A 13,623-nucleotide genomic window follows, 5' to 3' on the forward strand; every position below is an offset into this window, starting at 1 on the left:
AACTAGGTTTTAATTTAAATAACTACTCAAAGTAGTACAATTGTCATTTTCATCTCATGGATGGTTCAAAAAATCTGTTGACTTATTCTGTTTTGATAGTGGTGTTAATTAAGGATGATATGATATTGAGTGAAACATATTTAAGGAGCAAATGAGTTTGAAAGAAAAGAGAGAACTGTTGGGAAGATAACCATATTCATCATACTGCAGCTATTATTAACCTAATCTACATGCTAACTCTCTTCTGCTTGATATTTTCATTATTTTGAACTTTGTTCTCAGATTCTAAAGAGAGTTGATACATAAGCAAAATTTTATTTTTATTATTGTATGGTTCAAGCATGCTTTTGAATTTGATTTCCTCTGTTACTTGCCCCTTCCTTATTTTAGTCCATTCATGAACTGAACCGAAGTTCCTAATTCTATCTTCACATTTTATTTTCAATTAGTTATTTAGAAATCTATAAAAAAAGACTAACAAAGTAACAATCTTCAAGAAAATATCTTGTTAGTTAGGTTCCAATATTAGGAAAATCTTCCAAAATGAGTTAACAATTTTCTAGTACTCAAAGAAGTATATAGACCCATGTTTCTCTTTCAAAGCATGCAGGAGAACAGCACTCGACCCATTGACTAAATAGTTTCCACCAACATCAAAGGTTCATGGTGGGTCATTATATAGATTTCAATATAATGTTGTGGATTTGGACACATCCCATCTATGAAAATGAAAATACAATAGTACCCCTAATTATATGGTAATAAAAATTAGCACATATAGGCACTTCTGTCTTTTAAAAATGAGTATTTTGTTTTTCAAAAAAAAAAAACAAAATTGAACTACCAACAACACCATTCTAAGTAACAAATGAAAGAGAGAAAGGAGGAGGTCTCCTACATAAAATGGGCAATATTTTCCCATGAAGGTATTTTTGGAGGCATAGAAGGAACCTTATTACGTGCAGCAAGTGGGTACTCTCAAAGTTGGACATTCATGTAGACATTGATGCAGAAACGTGCCAAAATAAACTTCCAGCCAAGACCCAATAATGTTTGTCCACGTGTCATCAGGAGATGTATGGTGGAACGGGTGGTGGCGACGACAAATGGCCGACAGATGGATGGGGAAGCTGATGTGGAAGGACCCCATGCTCCCTTAGTGCTGTCCTATGCTATATATATGAATTATTAGGCTCCACTCAGCCTAAGTTTCAATAAACTTTTTTAATGAGAAAATTCATCACAATCTTAGGCTCCACTCAGCCACACTCTTTTAATCCTCCATCTATTTGTAAACCCTAACCCCCACTCAAAGAAACTTGAAAAGAAGGTTTCATGTACACAAAAAGGAATAATTGGTTATGAGTGCACTTTTACTCTTTTATTCTCATTTACTTGTCCAATTACAAACATCCCATATGAACATATATCATCCATGACCCTTGTTGCTTGCTTGTCTATTCAAGTTCGACCAAATCTCTTAGAAGATCTCAATGTCTCTCTAATGAAACATGTTTGAAAAGCCAAAAGAGAAGCAACAGGCTTCCATCACTCCCACACAAAGATGAAAAGGATCAACTTCTCAAAGAGGACAACTTAGTCCCTCCACTTCTCAAGTCGCACTCATACCTATTATGTCTATCTTTTACTTATCACCTACCCTACCCCACCTCTCTCTCTCTCTCTCTCTCTCTCTCTCTCTCTCTCTCTCTCTCTCTCTCTCTCTCTTCAATCAATCAAAGAAAGGTTGAAGGACGCATTTGTGTGTTTGTGCATTTGGCATCCAGCAAGGTGACACTCATATTGATCTATTCTGTTTTCTTCAACTAATGGGTCATAATAAAATATCTTAGCTAATTGGTGTAACGAACAGCTTTAGATAGGTACCAAGTAATGTCACCGTCTTTCCCATCAACTTCATTTGCCTTCCCTATGAGATTCTTCCAAAGGATCCTTCACTTTAGGTCAATGAACTGCTTAGAAATTCCTCGCCAAGAGAAGTAAAGGGCTGAAAATTATAATTTAAGCCCTATAAAAGTATAATAGGGACTTCTATCGCTTGGACTGTGGGTCGTAGAAAAGACTTCTAGGGCCCAAAAGGGCTCTGAAATTAGGATTAGATGTTAAACACTGTTCAACTTGTCCTCTTTTGTTGTTAGAATATATTCATTTGATAATATTGACGTTGTGGAGATAAGCTTTGAATTGATGAAGCTCATGCAATGCTGGGTTCCCCATTCTCTAAATATAGGACTTGTGTGATGGTGAGTTTTGGAGGCCCAGGCCCATCAATAGGCCCTGTAACTCTCATCTTGTTCTTGGTTTTTGGCAAAGAAAAACTGATAAGCCACACTTTATCATCATTGGCCATTGCCATTTGAAGTAACATACAACCATACAAACCGTTGGGCAAATGAAGAAGACTCAAATTCGAAAAAACCTTGATAACTATTTCGAGTTGGTTACATAAATAAAATCACCAATGACCTAGTACTTAAGATGGTTACTCGGTATCCCTTTAAAAAATGGAAGCATAAGATCAAACCATCAGAATTACAGACTCATTGTGAATAGACCTGTTCATGGGCTGGGTAGCCCGACAGCCCGGCCTGACCTGGCCCGTTATAAGTCGGGCTTGGTCATAATTTTAAGTCTGCAGGCTCGGGCTTGGGCCTAGAGCACCGGGCCTGATTTTTTTCAGGCCAGGCTCAGGTTTTCTCAAAAAAGCCTGGCCCGAGTCTGAGCTCGAGCCCGACATGATACTATATATTAAATAATAAAAAATATATATACAATCTTTTTTCTTCGTTCTTTTTTTTTCAAGCAATAGTGAGATGTTTATTATTTTTTGAGCTTTAAAGGTTTTTAATATAAATAAAACACTTTTTTATTGAATAAAAAAGAAAAAAATTCTGCTTTCAAATTTCTGGCCGGGCTCGGGCTCAGGCCTAGGCTTTGGGTTTCATATGAGGGTTGGGATTGGGCTCAAGACCTAGGCCCGATGGTCGGGCCAGGCTCAGGCTCAGGCTCGGGTCTGAATGTATTTTGTTGATACATAGACAAAGCCCAGCCCAGCCCAACCCATGAACAGGTCTAATTGTAAAACGAAAAAAAAAAAATACATACTCATTGTAGTACGCCGGTGGGCCTTACATGCACCCTACTCCGTCTCCAAGTCCCCTATAGGCTATGTTTGATTTGTGGGATGTGAAGAGAAAATTTTAAAATAATTTTGAATATTCTTCCATGTTTGGTTTGTGAGATGTCATGAAATAGGATGGAAAAAGGGAGCATTACATGCTCCCTATTTTGTCTCCACCGGTGTCCCTCTAATGTGTACTATGTACTAATACCTGTTATTTATGGATCGGATGATGACCCAATTGAGTCTCCAGAAATCGCAACCCAAACACGCCCTACAACACATCCCAATCCTACATTAAAAACATCTCTTCGTAACAAATATAAGATCCATTTATAATTTGATTAAATTTGACCATAAAGTGGCTAATCTCAAACCCTAATACATATTTCCGCTTCTCCTCAGCCTGAATTTTTACTTTGGACCAAGTAATAGCCCAAATCAAATGCATATATATATATATGTATGTATATATAATGATGCATTTGATTTGGGTGTGGGTCTGAATTAAGAAGCTTAAGATTCATACCTAGTCAATGATAATTTCACTTATCTATGTAAAGGGTATTAAAGATCAGTGATATCTCAACATTATTCAAATTGAACCGTCATTACATTTGGATAAAAGAATATTTTCTTTTTTATTTCTTTTTTGGTTGAGAAAGAGAAGAACAAAATTCTATTTTCAAATCAAATTCATTAATTATTTTTATGTCCTTTCTATTTTTCGTCAAGCCTTAGCGTGCCTTCATTTAAAAGACTTGTTTTTCTTTGCTAGGCGAATGGGCTACACAACAGGGGTTGCCCTTCCCCACCTTCATTTAAAAGTTTTTTTTTCTTTTATCTATTTATTTATTTATTTATTTGAAACAATGTTGGGTCCAGTTACACAGAGCAGTATAGGGATTTGAAGCCCCCTTAGTTTGTAATTATTCCATGATTCCATCAGACCAAACATTGAATGGGTCCAATAAGAAGAATTAATGGATGTACCTTGAACAAATTTAATCAGATAATTGTTTAACCATATGATGCAATTTTTTTTAACCTTTATTATCCGTTTAAAATATTACAATATCAGACCTTGTGCTAGTAGTATTTTTAGCACAATGATCTTTTAAGTGAGACCCATCTAATAATCGATTCCATTCTTTGAATAGGGGACAGTTGGCAAGTTATTAGGCCCCACATACCTATATATGGGTATAGTGTGTTCCTATACCTTACTAATTTATCAAAAGATAGGAGAAAATGGTTGAGATGAATTGGTCCGGCGACACGCCTGTTAGAAAATGTAATTTGTTATAAGAAACGAAAAGGAATTTAGGCCCCATTTGGTTCGTAGGAATAGAGGTCTAAAATCAGAATTAGAATGAGTTATTCCGATTTTAATTGTTTGGTTGGGTGGAATCGGAATCGTATTCCTATTCCTGCTAGAATGACATATTTCTATTTGAGGGAATGGCCATTCCCTGCCCCTCTCTTGGGAATGAAATCTCATTCCTATCTATTTTAATTTTCATTCCTATTTCTATCTGAATCAAACAGATTACGAGAATGAATCATTTCGATTCCGATTTTAAAAAATTTTGATTTTGATTTCGATTCCAATTATGAATCAAACAGACCCTAAATGAAAGAATAACAATAAATGGTATAAGCACCGATAATGTAAGATGGTATGGCAATGAACAGAACAGAATGATTAAAAAAGATGTAACCAACCCATGTAACTGGAAAAGGCCTAAATGATGATGATTAATAGTTGAGGCAAGCAATGCCAAGGATACAAGTTATATTACCCGTAAGCCCTAACAAGTATATCAAACACCATACATCTGGAATATGAATACCAGGACTGGCCCGGTACAAGAACATAAAAGCAAAATAACTTGTTCATTTTATTAGGTCCATTGCTTCTTGGGCTGACCAGGCTTTAGTATTCAGCCATGCTGATTTTTGTTTACCAAATAACCCCTTTTCTCATAAATGTCTTCCTAACAAATTTCTTGCTATGTATCTATTTGATTGACGTACACTTTGCCTCTCGATCGAGCTGTGTGACTGAAGCATAGACATTGATTTGATTAATTTGGAGATATGGGTATCTAATTTGATAGAAAATAGACCAGCGAGATCCGGTTCAAATCTGATCCAGTCAGCCCTAGCTAAAAGGCACCTCCTATTATACACTGCAATTGGTCGGTAAATGTAGGGAAGAGATCAGGCCAAGTTTGGTGTCCAGTACCCCAATTATGTGCGCCAATTCTTCATTTGCTCCATTGTGAAAGCAGTCTGGTTTGGCTCTGAATTGGGTGTCCGTACTAAACTTTTCAAGCATTTTCCTGAACTGATCTCTTTTGGATTTCCCCGGAATCTTCTTCTCACTTCTCCCCTCATCCCTCTTACTCATTGGCTTTCTCAATCATTTGGCATATATGGTTGGTTCACAATGTGGTTATCTTCCGTTGGGTTGTTTGGCCTCCTGAACTGATTATCTGTGAAGCCCGGGAATTTACTGTTGGGCCTTTGGATGTTGTCTGTCCAACTCCTCATAACCCTTTGAGTGTTCTTGCCCCACTCCCTCCTTGCAGATGGAGTAAGCCTCCGGCTGGTCTAGTGAAAGTTAATTTTGATGGTGCAACCTTTCTTGATCGTGCAAGTGCTGGATGTATCATCAGGGACCATTGTGGAAGCTTAATCTATGCCCATGTGGTTCCTTCTTGCCCATGTTCTGCCCTGGAATCTGAAGCCCGTTCTCTGCTAGAAAGTCTCCTTTTTGCTATATCCTGTGGAATTTCCAAAGCTGTATTTGAGGGTGATTGTGCTATTTGATCAACTTCTTGTTGGAGAATAATGGTATCCCTCTGTGGAGTGTGACTACACTCTTTCTCAGTTGCAAGAATATCCTAAATCATCACCCGGAGTTCTCGGTAGTCTTCTCTCCAAGATCGACAAACAAGGTGGCTCATGCATTGGCTCGGTTTGGTCTGTCATGTAATTCATCGTTTACCTGGTCCTCTATTCCAATGTTTTTAAAGAAGATTGTACTTGATGATTCTGCTGAGTTCTCTAATGAATCTTAGGCTTTTATGCCTTTTCATCGAAAAAAAAATCATTTTGGTAGCTTCCTACTTTCAGTTTTCCATGACATTTAGGGGTGTTCTTTTTCTAATTTTTAAGAGGGAGAAAGTTGGTCAATGGGATTTTGATTCAAATTGACCAAAAATCTCATGTTCTATTTTTAGATTTATGTCATTATGTGGGGACCAGGGAATGTTTATTTTCCTGGGTATACCCATCTCTTAGGTGAGTAAATAAATTTCCCACCTTGGGAGAAAGTTGCCAACACTTGAATGGGACAAAAATGCCCCTTGTAATGGATTTTTATGGTTAAAATAGTTATTATCTTACTTGCATGGGAAATAAAAGAACATGGGCAAATGCACTTACCCAGGTAATCCTTTCCTAGGAAACACTTACCTGGATAAGTGCATTTACCCGGGTAAGTAATTTACCAAAGAGCGAACGGAGCCTTAAAACTATCCCAATTCCGGCCTACCCCAAACTAAAATGAAAAATAGTTAAAAGGTAAGCTAAGGGGATTGAATTATTATTATTATTATTATTATTATTATTATTATTATTATTATTATTATTATTACAAGAAATCTTCTTTCTTTCTTCCTTCTTATGAAAATAAAAAGTAGAAATGCCTTATTCATTTGATAAGGGTGGAATGTAGCCGGCCAGACCTAAGTTCAGCTGTTTTTGCTGATGGCCCAGTGGGCAGTAGTTCAGACTTTAGATGGTCACTTAGCATGACTTTAGGAGGCACAGGTTCAAACCCATAGAAGACAGGCTGTCCACATCTTGAATGCCAGAAGGGGCCCACTTGGAAATTGGAAATATACCTTAGGCTCAGTTTGGAAGGAGTACAAATATAAATATGTAGAATGCAAAACCTTGTATTTTGTATTATTTTGTATGTATTTGCACTGTACATATTTGTATTTGTACTCTTTCCAAACTGAGCCTTATGTGCATGAGGTGAGAGATTTTTATTAGGTTTGTGTTACATTATATATATATATATATATATATATATATATATATATATATATATTAGTAAGGGCTCAAGGGGTTGAGAGTCAAGACAGAGAAGAGTACACGTGAGGTCCATTACTTTATGACAAAGAGCCTGCAGTTCTACGGGCACACCTCCATTTTCGGAGGGACACTGAGTGATCATCTCAGCCATTGTTTTAAAAGGCTTACACCTGGAGGCGAGGCACACATATTTTGCCTCAAGGCTTAAGCCTCAAAAGACGTGAGGGAATGTAATTCATCGTTTACCTGGTCCTCTATATATATATATGTTTGATGCATTTTTTTAGTTTGAAATATATGAAAGAAGTACTTCAATCATTATGAGCCAAATAAATAAAAAGTAAAAGAGAAAAACCCATTGGGGAAATCAACTTCTAGTAGTTTCTCTTAGTGTGATAGGAGAGTTCAATACAAAATGGGCTGATCAAGTTCTTAGCTTCTCTTGGTTATAACAAGTAGTTTTTTCTATTATTCTAATTCTAATATCATTTTAGGTTTGTTATTTTTCTCATTTCTTTTCCTAATGGATTTATTTTTGTTTTATTGATTTTTTGCATAGACCAAATTAAGTAAGTTATTTTCTTTCTTCTGAACTATTGAATGACCATAAAATTAATATCCAATCATAAAAACTTTGCATTTTTACACATGAAATGTAAAATGTTTATAACTGTTAGTTGATTCATTATTATTTTATTTAATGCATAGAGACTGAAACTTATATGGCATTTTTTTAATTTATAAACCTTAATTAATTTTATTCTTAAGATTTGATGCTTATGCCTCGCGCCTTAAGACTTACCTCACCTTTTTGGCCCATTATGCCTCAATTGCGCATTTAGCCTTTTAAAACCTTGATCTCAGCAGCCACTTGAACATGGATTGTTGGTGCAGATTTCTTTGGAGAAAGAGAGAGAGACCCAAAGGTCAATTGGATGGGTTATTTGATGTAAATGTAGAATAATCACATGGGAATCTTCCATGTGACAAATTGGTTTGGAGTCCAAAATGACCACAAATTTTCCTATATTGGAGTACATGTGTCCTACCACCTCCTAATTTTTAGATTTAAACTCTAAATCGAATTTTTAAAAGGCTAAAAGCGTAATTGAGGCATAATGGCCCAAAAGGTGAGGCATAAACCTTAAGGCATTGTGAGGCATAAACACCAAATCTTAAGAATAAAATTAATTAAAGTTTATAAATTAAGAAAAATACCATATAATATACTAAGTTAGAATTAGAATGATAGAAGATATAAATATCCATAAAGTAAAAGTTTATAAGCAATAAGTTTCAGTCGCTATGCATTAAATAAAATAATAATGAATCAACTAACAATTATAAACATTTTACATTTCATGTTAAAAAATGCAAAGTTCTCAAATAATTTAAATGACCAAATTGGGAGAAAGGAAACATATGAAGAATCATCCATACGATTGGATATTAATTTTATGGCCATTCAATAGTTCAGAAGAAGGAAAATAACTTAGTTAATTTGGTTTATGCAAAAAATCAATAAAAAGAAAATAAATCCATTAGGAAAAGAAATGAGAATAATTACAAACCTAGAATAATATTAGAATTAGAATAATAAGAAAAACCACTTGATATAACCAAAAGAAACTAAGAACTTGATTGGCCCATTTTGCATTGAACTCTCCTATAACACTAAGAGAAACTACTAGAAGTTGATTTCCCCAATTGGTTTTTCTTTTTTTTCTTTTTATTTATTTTGCTCATAATGATTGAAGTACTTCTTTCATATATTTCAAACTAAAAAATGCATCAAATATATATATATATATATATATATATATATATATATATATATATATATTGTATTAAATCACTAAATAATCATTGATATTTGAAGTTTACACCATTTTATACCTCACACCTTGAGGTTTGAGGCTTACGTCTCATCCTCGCAAAGGCTTAAGCCTCACATGGAAAAACCTTGTGAGGCTTAAGCCTTTTAAAATGATGCCCTAAATCCTAAAACCTTAGTCCTTAAACCTTAAACCCTAAAATTTAAAATCTAAACCCCTAAAACTTAAACCCTAAGCCCCAAAATTTTAACTCTAAACCAAAAATCTAACCTCTAAACCCTTACCCTTAAATCCTAAACTATAGACTCCTAAACCCTAAAATAAATGTGTAAAATGACTATGGTATGATAATGATACATGTCTTCCAACGTGCTAGGAGATCTGGTCTTATCATCCAAGCATCCCCTGCCATATGATCAGAATAAATCTCTTTTTAGACAAATTTGATAATAAAATATGGACTAGATCACTCGGGAAAAGCACTAACGAAAAGGAGGGATATAGGTTGATGGAGATTGAAATATCATAAGTGGCCAAAAAGAAATCCCCTGTTTCTGAAGTTTTATTTTGCTTCAACATAAAATAAAAACCGTTTTTCACTCTGAAGTATGCCTAGCTATATTTCCGTCCTTTAACTACAATTTCTTTGTTTTTTTTTTCCTGCCTTCCATCTACCCCACCAATCAAGCAAAATCACAACTGCAGCCAAAACCAAGAAAGTGGCTTGAAAAGAAGGCATGTATTTCCCACCTGTACGACTGTTTACGGGTCGGGTTAGGTTGGTTTATTGGCGTTTTTCCAACCGACCTGACCTGGTCGGTTTACTTAGAAATGAAATCGAAACCAACTCAATACTAAGTAAAATCGACCTCGTCGGTTTGAATCGGTTTGGGTCAATTTGAGTTGGTTTTGTAAATAATTCTCTCGGTGTGAACGGTAAAGGATTCAAGTCTAACAAAGCAAAGGTTGGATGCCTGAAAATTAAAAATGATTTGATGGATTAAAACTAATAGTTTATATATCAGAAATTTTATATATAACATGTATATTTCTGAAATAAAGCTGAAATATATATATTTCCATAAATATATATCTGAAATATATATTAAAACTGAAATATATCAGATATATATATATAATATCTGAAATATATTATATATATAATATATATGTAAGTCAGTTCGGTTTTGATTAAAGCAAAATCGAACCAAACTATCGGTTTATATTTTTTTGTAACCCAAAATCGATCGATACCGAAGAAAATCCAACCAACTCGGGTTGAATCAGACCGGATTGGTCGGTTTGGGTCTCATTATGAACAGCCCTACCGACCTGCCAAAAGGTCCAGCACTCCCAGGTCACATTCATTAGCCATACACCCTAAAGCTTCAATTTTGTCTTAATGCTCTTTATGCGAAACCCAAATGACCCATTTTCTAGTGGGTGATCTGGCCTTATCTGCTTACTAGATTCCACATGGTGTCCCACCATTTTGGCCACAAGATGGTTGGGCATAGTGATGGGAATGATGGCCCATCCAGGTTTGAACAAAATTTGATCAAACCATTATGTAGAATATTTACTTCATCATCATCGTCACAATTTAAGTGGCTGAACTGAAAAGCTTATTGCATTGTCCTTTGTCTTTAGTTAATAAGATTTGAGGTCATGATCTCTTTAATGGCTGAAGCTGAAATTTGATAGATTATTATATTTTTGAGTATTTTATTATTTAATTATTTTTCTAATTAGAAGACAAAAAAAAAGTCTTTAACTTCAGCTGTTCCCAAATGATCCTTAACCCTTGTCTTAACTATATAGGATTGGCTACATGAGTGTTGTTTCACCATTCCATTTTGTTCAGTGCCATTATCTATTGTGAAATTATGGCTGCTTAAATCATTTCTTACTATTTCTTCTAGTGGGTGTTATAAATAGTCTTTTATACACATGATGAAATCAACTTAGTCTACTTTCTCATTTTATCACCTATTGAAGCTACTCTTAGGTTCCTTCATATAACACAATCTGAATATTTACTTGGTTGAAAGTTGTCAAAGCCAACTCAAGGACACGCTGTAAATAGGGGTGACAATTTCCAACACAACATATTGAACCTACCCAACCCACTCATTTATTAATGGGTTTGAAACTATTTGCTTAGTTCAAGGTCATTTGCGAGTTTGTTAACCCCATAAGTGGACATTTAATGGGTTGGACGGGTTGGGTCATGGTTAAGGGGTGCAATCGAGCCTAGCCAAGTCAAACTCCTGCATGCCCTACGTCAGTTTGACTAAAATACCGTTAATCTCAAGTTGAGTTCCAGTTCGATTTGAACTCTATTTTTTTGTTTGATTAAATATTTGATAAACTTGAATTTGGCTCAAAAGCTTGAAAGTGAATATATTTTTATATTTTATAAATATATATGATATATATATTATAGAATATAAAAATATATTTTACAAAAATATATTTTTATGTTCTGTAATATACCTATGGAAGTATGCATGTATGTATATGTTAATCAAATCAAGCTTCTGAGCTTTTGGGATGAATTTTTAGTAACTGAACTTGAATTCAAATAACTAATTGAACTTACCTCAAGATTCAAACTCGACTAGAATAGAATTCAAATTGAGACTAATTGAACTTGAGCCCAAACTTTTGATTAGAGCTCGATTCAATTGCAGCCCTAATCTTGGTTACCCATTGGATATCCATTAGCAAGGTAGGGTTCTCTCCTATTCTTGTTTAATTTTTCTTCTTTCTACTCTTCCTCTTCCCCTCTCTCTAGCAGGCTACAAGCAACCGCAACTGAAGAAAGATCATTCTCTTGTTTTCAACTTCTTGTAGTCACAATCTTTCCCTTTCTCTTGTTCATTTGCATCTATGCATTTCCTCATGTGTTCTTCCCTAATAAAACCCTAACTTCCTTTCTATCACAAATTAGAGAATGTTGAAGAACCCTAACGGCCTACACGAACTAATCAGAGAGTAATCAGAAAGGACCTAGAAGGTAGAAATAAATGGAGGAAAATAAGAGGCATTGAAGCATGAGGATTGGAGACAGGATCGGGTGTCCACGTAGTGCACCCCACGAGGACCCCACCGCCCATGGGGAGATGTTCCCAGTGCACGGAGGGGATGGGCTGTCGAACGCAGCACTATGTGGGTAGCCAATCCGATCGCTGAGGATTGATGGTTATTTCTTGATTTCTTTGGTGAATGAATTTATTTTGCAGAAAATAAAAAATAGAAAAAATCAGGAATTTGTAGAGACACGAGCAAATCAGGTGATTAATATTTGGGGGCCTTTTTTTATTCTGCAACATATATTAATATTTTCTGCAATTTCCCTGTTATTTTTATGTAATTTTTGCAATTCATGTTATATTTTTATGCAACTTGTGTATATCTCATATTCTCAGTTAACCAATTAAAAGATTAATGGGTTGGGTCAAGGTCGGCTTGCATTGAACCCAGCCCATTTAATTTTATCTAAATAGGTTTATTAACGGATTAGCACATTGGCAGGTCAGATGGTGGGTTGAACTTCAAATAGACACCCCTACCTGCAAGTTCACTGATTTCTTTCATTATCAATCTCAGGTTAGTTGGGCCTCTGGTCGGTGGATTGGATTTGAGATAAGTAGCACCAAGCACCAATTAGGTTGGTCTTGTCAAGGCCATGTATGGAACAAGAAATAGGCCAGAACTGCATGTGACAAAGTAACGCCAAAAGCCAATGAAATGGATAGTAGCGCTCTTACAAGTTCTAGAGAATTGGACAAACCTATAAAAAAGAGAACATAACAGTTGACAAGAGAATCCTTACTAATACCAGAAGAGGTATAACAGTAGTCGTTTCACGCTTAGGCTTCCAGGATTAGAATGTAAAAGGTGAGATTCATCATCCAGTTCTAAATGAATATTCAACCAAGGCTCAACAAATTAAATTCATTGTGTTCTTGTTGTCTCTGAGAAGTTGAACCAAATCAACAATTTAAATTCAATGGCCACAAACTTTTCGAGAATAAGACATTTAATCTTTAAATGTGATAGTGTGTGGTACAGTTGGATTTTCCTAGCCCCTGGCTGGAAGAAAAAGCTAAGATATGTCCAACAAATTCCCAAGAGATGCTGAAACCCGCTATCAATTCAGGTTTTACTCTTAAAGAACCCTGTCAACCCAAACTATGATTATTGAATACACCCAGAACATGGTAACCGGAAAGAGGTACTAGTTCTAAAAGGAGAAACAGAATAGGAAATACCACAAAGTCAGATAACCGAGCCTAGGAAGAACACCCATTAAATAGAAACATGAAACAAACCCAATCTTCTTGCTTGGGAATGAGAAGCCGATTATATTGGTCTAACAATAAATGCTGATTAGTAAAGTAATAGGACCCAGCAGTAATATTACGTGCAGATTATTTTCCCACTACTAAATTGTTTATACTGATTACCTAACTCTTAATGAACCCTGATTATCTGGTTCAAAAGTCTGATTTCGCATCAACAAAAATGTAT

Source organism: Nelumbo lutea, chromosome 2 (genome assembly GCF_056320005.1).
Source record: "Nelumbo lutea isolate HS-2025 chromosome 2, American lotus-T2T, whole genome shotgun sequence".
NCBI classification, from domain to species: Eukaryota; Viridiplantae; Streptophyta; class Magnoliopsida; order Proteales; family Nelumbonaceae; genus Nelumbo; species Nelumbo lutea.